General features: G+C 40.0%; 1 protein-coding gene across 1 annotated transcript in view; it reads right to left on the bottom strand.

The window, feature by feature from the left end:
- The window catches only part of fhit (fragile histidine triad diadenosine triphosphatase), a gene marked incomplete in the record, with an annotated part of 456026 nt that overhangs the window by 321280 nt on the left and 123128 nt on the right, over positions 1-11618 (bottom strand).

Here is an 11618-nt window from a genome sequence, read left to right as displayed (position 1 = left end):
GTCTAGCTAGCTGTCTGGATTTACCCTGCAGAGATCAGAGGGCAACCTCAACAACCTTTGAATGTACACATTCCACCAAAACAAGTTCCATCCTGAGGCTATTTTGCAGAGGCACCTTTGCTCTGTGCGGAGCATAGCGCCGCCCAATACGTTCTGATTGATTTAAAGAAATGCCAATAAACCAGAGCATGTTTTTCTCCCATCCCAGAATGCTGTGCAGACTACCCAGACCTTCCTCCCCAGCACCGTGGAGGAAGGTCTGGCAGAGCAAGACCAGTTTTCCTGTAACATCCACTGCTGGAAACGACAAATGATTATGTGTATGCTTGTTATTACCCTGCCCATAGTACTTTGTCATGTACATGTTGTCATCTGCCAAACCCGTGATGGTCTGCACAAACATCTTTGCAGACATCTACGGGCAGCCCCGGAAATGTGTGAACGGCACCACGTATACAGACACCAAATGAAGTTTAAAGTAGTTACTGTATTGTCTGCTTTTCTGTCCACCTCCGTGCCTGTTTGGGTGTAGGTTACATCAGGGCTTTGAGGATATCACATTTCAATAATCCCTGGAAGCATCTGTCTACCCAGTGTGATTTCTTTGATTCCTTTGGCCAGAGGGACAAATCAGACTGAAAATATTAAATATCTTTGATTAAGCTTTGGCCATCCCAGACGGGGTAAAAAAAAATGGGACAGCAATTTAACAGAGAATGGCCGATTCTGAAAACCTGTCTGGACAGCCGTCATCCAATCAGCGATTGGCCTTAATCTTCATTCAAATGAACTCAAGTGCTACTGCGTCCATTTACACCTTCAGTATCGTTAAATACGCCACTCAACTAAAAAGATGTGGCAATGCAACATTTGCGGCCCTGGTGTTAATTTGTAGTAGGCTTAGTGGCTCTGCCCCCGAGTCACTGGGCTTGATAGAGTGGCAAAGAGTGGATGAGAAGTGTGTGTTAACAGAAAGGACAAACCACAGAGAAATACAAAGGAGCCAAAGCACACACACTTATCTCAGTATCTGCTCATATACTGTACGCATACAAAATTGCCAATTAATTTAGATTTCTTTCCCTTGCATGTTCCCGACCACAGCCAGTGAAAGTAAACTTATTAAACTGCAGGGCATCAAATGAATAGTTGAAAGGCTTTAATTTTATATGCCTAGGGAGCTTCATGAATGCATGTCACTGATGCAATGAAATTAACATTGTTTATGTACGTGTGTATGTGCGCTTCTACTTGTGTGTGTGTGTGTGTGTGTGTGTGTGAGTGTGTGTGTCTGTGTGTGTCATGTCTGGCAGCCTGGATTCTCGGGAGTTTTGACTGGGTAAAATGAAATCCAGAAAACACCCACAGGGCAACACGACTGAACAAATACAATAATTCAATTTACTCTTCAAATACATTCGCATTCAGGCTTTCCCCATCCTTTAATTAAACTGTTGTACATGTCGGTGCCGAGCCGACGCAAATATAATCAAATCAAATCCATTGCATGGCCCAATATTCCATCTCATAAACCAAATGAGTGATTTGATATTGAGTGTTGCAGTTTTATTTATTTTTTTGTCTTAAAGCAAATCAGTAAATTGCTAGTGTGAAATGACGTTCAAAGCAATATGCAGTTAACAAACTGAAACTAATTAACACGTTTCAAAAGGAGTTTACAGGATGAGCATGAACACAGCACAACTACTCAGCTTTGATATTGTAATCAGTCATACATGGTTCAGTTCAAGACATCAAAACGCATTGATTACACAGAATTACTAAATGTGGTCGGCACAAGGGAAGTTATCGGTGGTCGCCGCATGCCATCAATAGGTACAACGCAAAACAACCCCATGCTGGCCATCGCTTATTCACTCATTAAAGCCCAATGAAGGTGCTCTCCCTGGACGCTGGTAGGAACACACACACACACACACACACACACACACACACACACACACACACACACACACACACACACACACACACACACACACACACACACACACACACACACACACACACACACACACACACACACTGCAGGCTCCATATTAGCACTTCCTGTTCAAACATGTAGGTCATGGCAGCTATTGATGAGGACACCCATGGATTAAAGATTTAAAAAAAAAACAAGAAAAACTAAAGATTATATCTCACATACATTTGTATGGAAGACGATTAGGGCCACATGTGAGGAAATGCTGTGATGCCAAACATACATGAAAAAATGCATGGTTCTGCTGCACTGCTGGCAAGTATGGACAAGTTTGTGAAATAATATCTCTCTCTCTCTCTCTCTCTCTCTCTCTCTCTATTTAACAGCTAACATTCAAATTTATAAATGCACGCAGCAATCAGAGTCATCATGCCTCAAGTTGAGTCTCAAGTCATTTATTTTTTTGTCAAGTCGCAAGTCATCAAAAAGGTGAGTCACCTCGAGTCCAAGTCACCAACACTCAAGTTGACAGCTCTGAACATTGTAATCAAATATATTACTGAAAACAGGTTATTTATAACTAATATATACAGTATGTAGGACTATGTCAGGTATGTGTGTGTTGTCATCTTATCATATTGGGTTAATGCCAATATTCTAACTTGTTGACATATAAGATTTGTAGCATGCTGGTGTTAAGGAATATTACTTCAGAAAGTTATACAAAACACACTACTGGTACTAATAATTTTCATAAGAAGATCCAGTCAAGGATAGACTATGAGGGTAATGACGTAAAATGAGGTATTTCATAAGCGAGAACTCCTTCCAAGCCAGCGTGATAGTGAAAGGTATCGATTATCAATATTATTTTATTAGCCTACCTTCTATTAAAAATGGTAAAGGATGTATTATTATCTTAGTCATTGCTAAAAAGTGTGTTGTTTGACATTCGTAAAGGGTGGGAATTCATGGATTAAAATGTAGGCGGAGAATCATTAAAGTAGAGCTGGGTTATATATATCAATATTATATCGATATCGTGATATTGAGACTAGATATCATGTTAGTTGTTGGATATCGTAACATCGTAATATGGAATAAGTGTCTTTTCCTGGTTTTTAAGGCTACTTCACAGTAAAATGTCATCATTTTCTGATCTTATCAGACTGTTGTAACTGTTCTATTATTGGCCTTTACCCACTTAGTCAATATATCCACATTACTGATGATTATTTATCACAAATTTCATTGTGTAAATAGTTGTGAAAGCACCAGTAGTCAACACTACACAACACTACTAAAATGTTGTGATATTTGATGTTTTCCATATTGTCCATAAAGTCTGTTTGGATTGTACAGTCAACCCCAGTAAAGATGTGTGTGTTCTTTGTCGTGGTAATCCTTCATCATCTCCATTAAAGTTATGCTGCTTCTTTTTTTACTCTCTCTATTTTTAAATAGACATTGGACATTGTTATGAAATGTCCAGCTTATGAACTCATACTATGTGAGTTAGGCCAGTGGTACCTAGGTGTGATTCAGTCTCCATTATGTACTCCCCTGCCACATAAACAAATCTGCTATTTTGAAATAGATTTCTCAGCATTTGGTAATAAATTACAACATACAGTAAATCTCTTCTTACAAAATTCGGGGGCTGAACTTAATTTCTTAGGAAAATGTAATAATATGGTGCATTACAACCAACCAAACATAATGTCTTTTTCTATACTGGCATTGAAAAGCATGTTATTAGCAAGTTTTTAGTTTCTGTGCATGCAACATGGTAGGCTAAATAATATATTGTATTTTTTCTTGTCTTTACTTATAAATGAATGTGCTGCGTTTTATTACATAATGCGTTTTAATTACATAACGTGTTGTTGCATGCCATTTATTGCTGTATGTTGAAATGTAATAAATTAGCCAAGAAGGTGAACTTTCTTTTTCGTTTTAATGCTACACATGCAACTTGGTAGGCTAATATATTTCACGCTTGTCATTTCTTTACTTGTAAAGTAAACTAATGTGCCACTTTTTTTAAATACTGTATAATTGCATGCCATTTATTGTCGTTAAAATGCAAAGAATAAGCCAAGAAGATGAACTTTTATTTTTGGTTTTAGTGCCACACATGCAACATGGCATTTACAGAGACACGTGTGGACTGCCTCCCATACAGAACGGGCGTGTGTTTACCAGACAGATGGTCCTGAAGAGAGAAGGGCAGCACGGGCTGCTTGTTGCACCTACCAAAACAAATGCATCATTTCTATGCAAATTGGCCGTATACCTCAATCTATCACCAGCAAAGGGCTCGACACCTGTTGTGAATATGCATGAGTTTATGGCAATTAAAAGCAGGAGAGCGTTGGGAGGAGGAGACAATGATAGCGCAGCCAGGAAGAGCTACGGGCCATTCAATGCTACGGAGATGTAATTCCTCTCCTCCACACCACTTCACACAGCTACTTTATTGGTTTTGTAATTGAAATCTTTTTTTGTTTTTTCCCTCGCTTCCAATCTAACTCCCACTCTCCTGCTTCATTCCACTTGTGCTGTGGGTGTGCGCTGGATCTCCGTGTGCACATTCATCTCTTCCACTCCACCCCTACTTTTCAACCAAACACCTACGATCACATACCCAAAATAAAACATGGTTTGCTTTAAACACAATGACTTCAAGCTAAAAAAAAAAAAAAAAATTCTTATGACAGTAAACTTTTTAAAAAAGATTTCTCAAATAAATGTCAGGGAACCGGCTCCTGTTCCAGAAGTGATTTCCCACATCTAACTGCTCCATTGACATTTCAGTAAATGCTTATATCAAGAAGCTGATGCCTGGGACCAAGCCAAACAGTAATGTGATACATCGTGACAATAAAACATTTGATTTGGTGCAAAAAAACTTTTTGAAAAACAAACAAAAAGGCAAAAGGTATAGTGTATACATAAATGCTCATAGACTTCAGCAGTAGCAGCCGTGGATATATGATAAGAACTGGATTCAGTGTTAGAGGCTGCTCTCTGTTCATTACTATAAGAGTTGCTCGGTGGCGCATTAGGCCTTCATGGAGCCAAAAATGACCCAGATTATCGGCACTGCTTCCACACTGCGACCCATAGAGCAGGCACATACTCGGGCAGAGCCAGCTACTTCCGTATTGGCAGAACTTCTTAACACTTTTTACAGTTTAATTTCCGTCTGGATTTATTTTATAAAAAAGCTTGTAAAACATCAACCCTGTTGTCTACAGTCAAGATATGAACATCCTTTTTTTTAGGACAAACTGGGTTATTGGAATATTTGGGTTGCAGTGAGGTCACTTGCATGTTAAAAATGGTTGTAGGGCCTTAAAGATAAATAAATAAATAAATAAATGAATCTTCCAGATATGTATTGATATCACAGACATATAAGTAAAACCTAAGATATTTTCCATTCTAAAACACTTCTCATATGTCTTGGGAGTCACACTGTGAAGAAATAATCATTATAACTTTACAGTTGACAAAATACATGCATTGTTTCCAAAAAAGTCAAGACGTTTTGCTCTATGACATTTACTTATGCCAATAATAACAATAATAGTCATATTTATTGATATTACACCCACAGCAATGTATACAAGCAAATATGTGTCTAAATAGTGCCACATTGGCCTTCCATAGAGTATATAGGCATTTTGTCCCCTCTGGCCTTCCATACAAGAGGGGTGCCTGTATATCCCCTAGATGGGCATGTACTTCCTGAAACAATAGATGGGACAGACAGGGCAGATGCGGAGGAGCGAGCCAGCGGCAGAAAATGAGCCAAAACGCGATGAATTATGAATATAAAGTTGATCAATCTTGGATATAACAGTATGGATTTAAAGCCCAAAGAGGCTGAAGTTCCAGGCTGGATAGAAAATCCCCTGTAGAGGCTAGAAAGACAGGGAAAAGAGCGCCGTAAAGCCGAAAACGTCAGGATTTAAACGAAACCGAAAGTGAGTAAATCGCTTGTATGGTTCAAAAGTTATTAAACTATGAATCAGAGGTACTTTTTTACTCGTGGGCGAGTGTCTCGGGCTCAGAGGGTTAAAATGGGGTTACAGAATTTAATCCACCAGGGTTTGCAATGTTAAAAAAAAAGTATCCACTGATTTACAGACGTCTCTTTTGCCATGTAAAGAAAAAAAAAGTATGTTTGGGCCGGAGGGCATCATGTGACGAGCCGGGAGTGCCAATGGCCCCTATGTTCAAGCTAGCTCATTCTCAATGACAAAACACTACTACAAAATCTGCTTCAAAGCACGGCACACTTCCTGGGAGCAGCTCACTGGTCGATCGCAGGTTTGCAGCTCCAGTAAACATATCCATGGCAACAGCAAGCTCCACCAATCAGAGATGGCACTGCTCTGCTTAGGTGGGTAGTGTAGTACTTCTCCATGACAATGCAAATAAAACATTGTAAATAAAACATATTTTTCTAAACACGTATTGATTTAATACAGACTTGTGGATACTACAGGGGCCTATGGTTTTACAATCTCATAGGTCACGGTCAGTCAACCTTGGAGGGTTAAGACATAATGGCTAATAATCAAAATTCTTATGAAGAAGAAGAACGGGATTTTCATTTTGGGAACCACACTGTTGAGCTGTATTGCACACATATTGAGATTGACATATTAATAAGTGGACTGCAGTACTCCATTCTGGTCTTGAGACCAAGTTTTCTGAAGTCTTGCACTCGTTTTGGTCTCGTACCTTGTTGGACGTGGAATGTATCTTGGCTATTGACAACTGGTCAGGCTGCTTGATTCTACCAACATGATGTGTGAGAAAAAAATATCCCCCCGCCTCATCCACTCTGGCATTACACCAATTTTGCAAGTAACGCTGCCCACACGCAAATGTATAACCCCAGAGCGAAGTCAGCGGACAGCAGATCAGAGGAGTCTCTGTGGAGAAGACGAAGCTCGTTACTGAAAGTGCAATGAAACCTTTGAGTAAAAAGCCAGTTCTTAATTAGTACACCTGTTCAAAAGGCACACACACGTAGACATCTAGAAAGTAGGGCTGCACAACATTTCTTTTTTTATTGTTATCGCAATATACACTGGCACTGTCTAAATATATGTATATATATATATATATAGGCTGTGACATGTTGCAAAAGACACTCAGAGATTTTTAGATTAAAAAAAAGACAATCTCAGTAGAAAACTGAACTTCAAAATGTGTCACTTTGGTTTCCTTTTATTTGTTTTAAATTCAACTAGCAATTTGTTTTAGTAGAATACTGAAAGTAGCGGAAATGTATAACTGAGTACACTTTAATATCTATTTATTTATTTATTTATTTATCGCAAGCAATATTGTTATTGTGATGTTCAACAACGTTATTGCATATTTCCCTCATGTCGTGCAGCCCTAGTAGAAAGGGATATTTTATTCTGTGATTAGCTAAAACATAAGCTGGCAGCAGGAAGTCTGTTTCTTAATTTGCCACATATCTTACAATTTGAAAATTCTTGTAAATGCCGTTGCTGGCTGAGAAGAACCAGCCCCTCCTCTCTGTTTCACATGGTTAAATATTATTCACGTCTATGGCGTCATCGGACCGTTGCACTGAAGACGTACGTACCTGATGAAAATTCATCCCATGCCTAAATTATGATAAATGTGATAACACGCTGTATAGATGCTGGGTATGTGTAAGACAAGAACATGAAACAAGGTAGGCAGTGGAATGCTTATCCTGTTTGTTTTTTTTGTTTGTTTTTTATGAATACACATCCTTATTTTTAGAATTGAGGTCCAGGTTTGGAGATAGAGGGGAGGGATGATGCAAGACGAGGGCCAAATAACAGTTCAAGAGGTTCAAGCTTGCATAAAAGAGAAAGCATCTTATCCCTTGTAGCAGTTGTGAGAGAGAGTGTGTGTGTGTGTACAAGTGTGCATGCTCCTCATCATCAGCCGTGGTGATAAGACTGTACATCTCAGTTAACTCAGCCTCTAATCTAATGATATTCATTGATACACTGGAGTGTGGCCCCAGCTTGGAGAGCAGAAAGTAATTAGTTACACTATTAAACACGAGCTAATCCTCACTGACGATATGCTGCCTGTTTCTCCCAAAATTTCTGGGCAGCTCAAATCTCTGTGTGTGTGTGTGTGTGTGTGTGTGTGTGTGTGTGTGTGTGTGTGTGTGTGTGTGTGTGTGTGTGTGTGTGTGTGTGTGTGTGTGTGTGTGTGTGTGTGAGGGACACAAATACCTGGCATATATGGACTTAAAGGTACAGTTTGAATATTTTGAAGTGAGGTTGTATGAGCTACTTCTCCATAGTCAGTCTGTGTTAGCTACAGTAGATGGCGGTCGCCACAACCCCAAGTTTCAGGAAGCACGCAGGCGTAGCTTCATGGAAGCTAAGCAATGTACTGCTGTCAAAGGGGATACCAACAATAACGTATTTTTGACACCTAAACCCCCCCACCTTAAACAAATCAATATTGGTTTGAGTGTACACTATATTTAGAATATTTTCACTGCTTTGCCTTGCTGTCAGGAACCCCTTTCAAACAGGGAACTGAAGCAGTTATTTCCATCTCTGTTCTCCTCAAAGCCGCCACACTCATTTTACCATTTTTTAGTCATTTTACCCTGCAGACCACAGGTGTTGCTATTTTACTGTTGCCTCAATTGGTTGGTTTGTTTGTGTTATTGTGGGTCTTTGGTTTTTTAAAGAGCTAGTTCGGATTTACCAAAGTCACACAACATGGCCGCTTTCACACCTGCCTCTTTTAGTTTGGTTGAATCGCTCTAGAGTTGGTTTTCTCCGTTGGTGTGGTTCTTTTGGGCATGTTTGAACACAGCAATCACACTCGTGTGCGCACCAAAAGCGGCTCAAACAAGCTCACCAAGACCTGAGGTGGTCTTGGTACGGTTTCCATATAATTCTGAGCTAAATATCTCCTGTAGTCAGGTGTGCTTAGCAATCTGGGATGCCGCAGAGCAGCTAACAGCTTGCAGCTTGCAGTGTTTCTCTCAAAGAAATAGACTGCGTCACTCATATCTCCATAATCTAAGCAGCTGACACCGGCAGAGCCGAGCAAAGTTTTGGTGAGCAGATCAGATGTTGTAACGCCACTGGGGAAATAATGTCTGATTATTAAAATGAAATGAGCTGTTTGACCATGGAGATGCAAGAACTATGCTCTAGTCAAGAATACATGACCATATAACAACATGACATACCTTCTTCCTGTACTTTCTTGCTCAAGCGTCAAGAAACATCTGCCCAATAAGAGATGTGAACGTTTGAGCATGGTTTGCAAAGACATATTTTAGATTATTTAGATTTTTTTCAGGTGAGAAATTAAAGCAAAAAGTTAATTGTTCCAAGTTTACAAACTCATCAACTGATTCGGACCAGAGAAAACGATCTATAGGGTTGAAAACGCCCTAACAGAAGTCACAAACGTTAGTCCTCAGGGAGGAGAGCGGATGGCCTGTGGCTGAATCAGAGTTACTACAGCGGCTAACTGAAAGTTGTCTCCGGAGCGGCTTTTCACTGTCCTTCGGGCAAAGTAGTCACCCAGGGGGAGTGAGTGAGTTAGGCCTATTGTTGCCACTAGCAAATTACAGCCCAGTCAATGCTGCGTCAAGGCATTTGTCATACAGAAGAGGTTATGGTTTCATCTAAAGTGGTTTGGAAGGAGGACAGGCATTTTGGGTCATGGAAGCACTGGTCCAGATGAGATAAAACTAGTGCCTTAATGATCTGTCCCATTACATTTTGTGGACAAATGACTGAAAGACCTCTTCTCATCTCACTCACAATTTATCAATATCCATAGATCATTTACCATTTACTGTCACATAGGTTTAGTCTCTTAAACCTGTTCTACAGCAGCATCTTTAACAGACAACTTTAACTTTTGCAACAGATAATTTGTCCCAAAAGTATGTTATTTTTGTTTGAGAGACATTAACAACCAGTGTGTTACCCATTTAATTGCCAACTGCAATTCCTTATTTGAGACACTTGCAAGTTCATCACTTGTGGATTCTGCCATGTATACTGTTGAATCACCAGCATACAGGCTGAGTTTTTTTTTTAAGGTTAATGGTAATTCATTTGTAAAAAACAGCACAATAAACCTAGGTAGCTTCCTTGAGGAGCACTACAGCTAGGTTAAACAAAGAAACCCTTAGCAGTAGAACAGTTATAGTTTTTTAGGAAAAATATCCAGTAATTTACAAAAAAAGTGGAAACATTACAACCGTAGTCTAATAAAGCATAATTATGTCTTGCAGACATAAATATTTTTCTTATTTCCTGTGCTAGAAGTCATTGCATTGTCATTGCTTGCAGAATCTGTCCAATTTGAGTTTTCTGTTGCACGACTAAAAATACAGTACCGGTTTAAATAGATGCCAATAAACCAGAGAATATTTTTCTCCCATCCAGGAATGCTGTGTCAATTAGACATACCTTCCTACGCAGTGCCTTGGGGGATGGTAGACACTATTTAAAAAAAGACTATAGTAGCTTTTTTATTTATACTGTGCAAAAACAAATGTTTCACCTAAAACGTGTCTGCTGTTTTTTTGTCATCTCACAACGAGAGGTTGAGGACGTCATCAAAAAGATGAAACCATCCACCACTGCCCTGGACCCCTTCCCCACAGCCCTGGTAAAACCAACCTGCATGCTGTAAGTCCCCTCATCACAAAGGTCATTAACCACTCCCTCCAGGCTGGCCATGTTCCATCAACACTGGAAACCGCTGTCATCAGGCCATTTCTCAAAAAAAACACCAAAGATCCAGAAGTCATTGCCAACTACAGGCCCTTTGAGGCTCACATCAAACATCTCTTCAAGACCTTCTTCTTCCACTTTAGGAACATCGCCAAACTCCATCCCACACTCACTCCTGCAGATGCAGAAAAGCTTGTCAGCGCTTTTGTCTCCTCCAGGCTGGACTACTGCTATGCGCTTCTTCAAGCCTCCAGAAGTTGAAGTACTGGTGGCTGTGGCTCAGTGGTAGAGCGGTTTCCTGCCAATTGGAAGGTTGGTGGTTCAATCCCTGGCCCTGCAGTCCCATGTTGAAGTGTCCTTGGGCAAGACACTGAACCCCGAGTTGCCCCTGATGCTGCGCCATCGGAGTGTGAATGTGTGGTGGCACCTTGTATGGCAGCCTCGGCCACAGTGTATGAATGTGTGTGAATGGTTAATGGTTGCTGCACTACATGAAGGGTTTTTAGTAGTCGTTAAGACTAGAAAAGCGCTATATATATATATATATATATATATATATATATATATATATATATATATATTATCTTGTGTTTTATCTGTTTTAATGATTTTGTGTAAAGCACTTTGAATTGCCCTGTTGCTGAAATGTGCTATACAAATAAAGCTGCCTTGCCTTACACAGCACATTTGCATCCAGAACAGCGCTGCTAGGATCCTGTGCATCCATGGTGAAGCCCACCCATCTCAAGGAACTCCTCACCCCACAGACCTCAACACGTACCCTCCAATCTGCCTCAGAGTATCTCCTGAAACCTCCCAGGACAAAGCTCCGTACAATGGGAGACTGGGCTTTCTGCTCAGCTGCTCCTAGTCTGTGGAATGCAACCTTTTTTTAAAATAAATAAATTTGTTATCATTATTAT

The sequence above is a fragment of the Etheostoma spectabile genome, chromosome 4, assembly GCF_008692095.1.
Source record: "Etheostoma spectabile isolate EspeVRDwgs_2016 chromosome 4, UIUC_Espe_1.0, whole genome shotgun sequence".
NCBI lineage: Eukaryota > Metazoa > Chordata > Actinopteri > Perciformes > Percidae > Etheostoma > Etheostoma spectabile.
The sequence above is the reverse complement of the archived record's forward strand: the minus strand, read 5'-3'. Positions and strand labels throughout refer to the sequence as shown.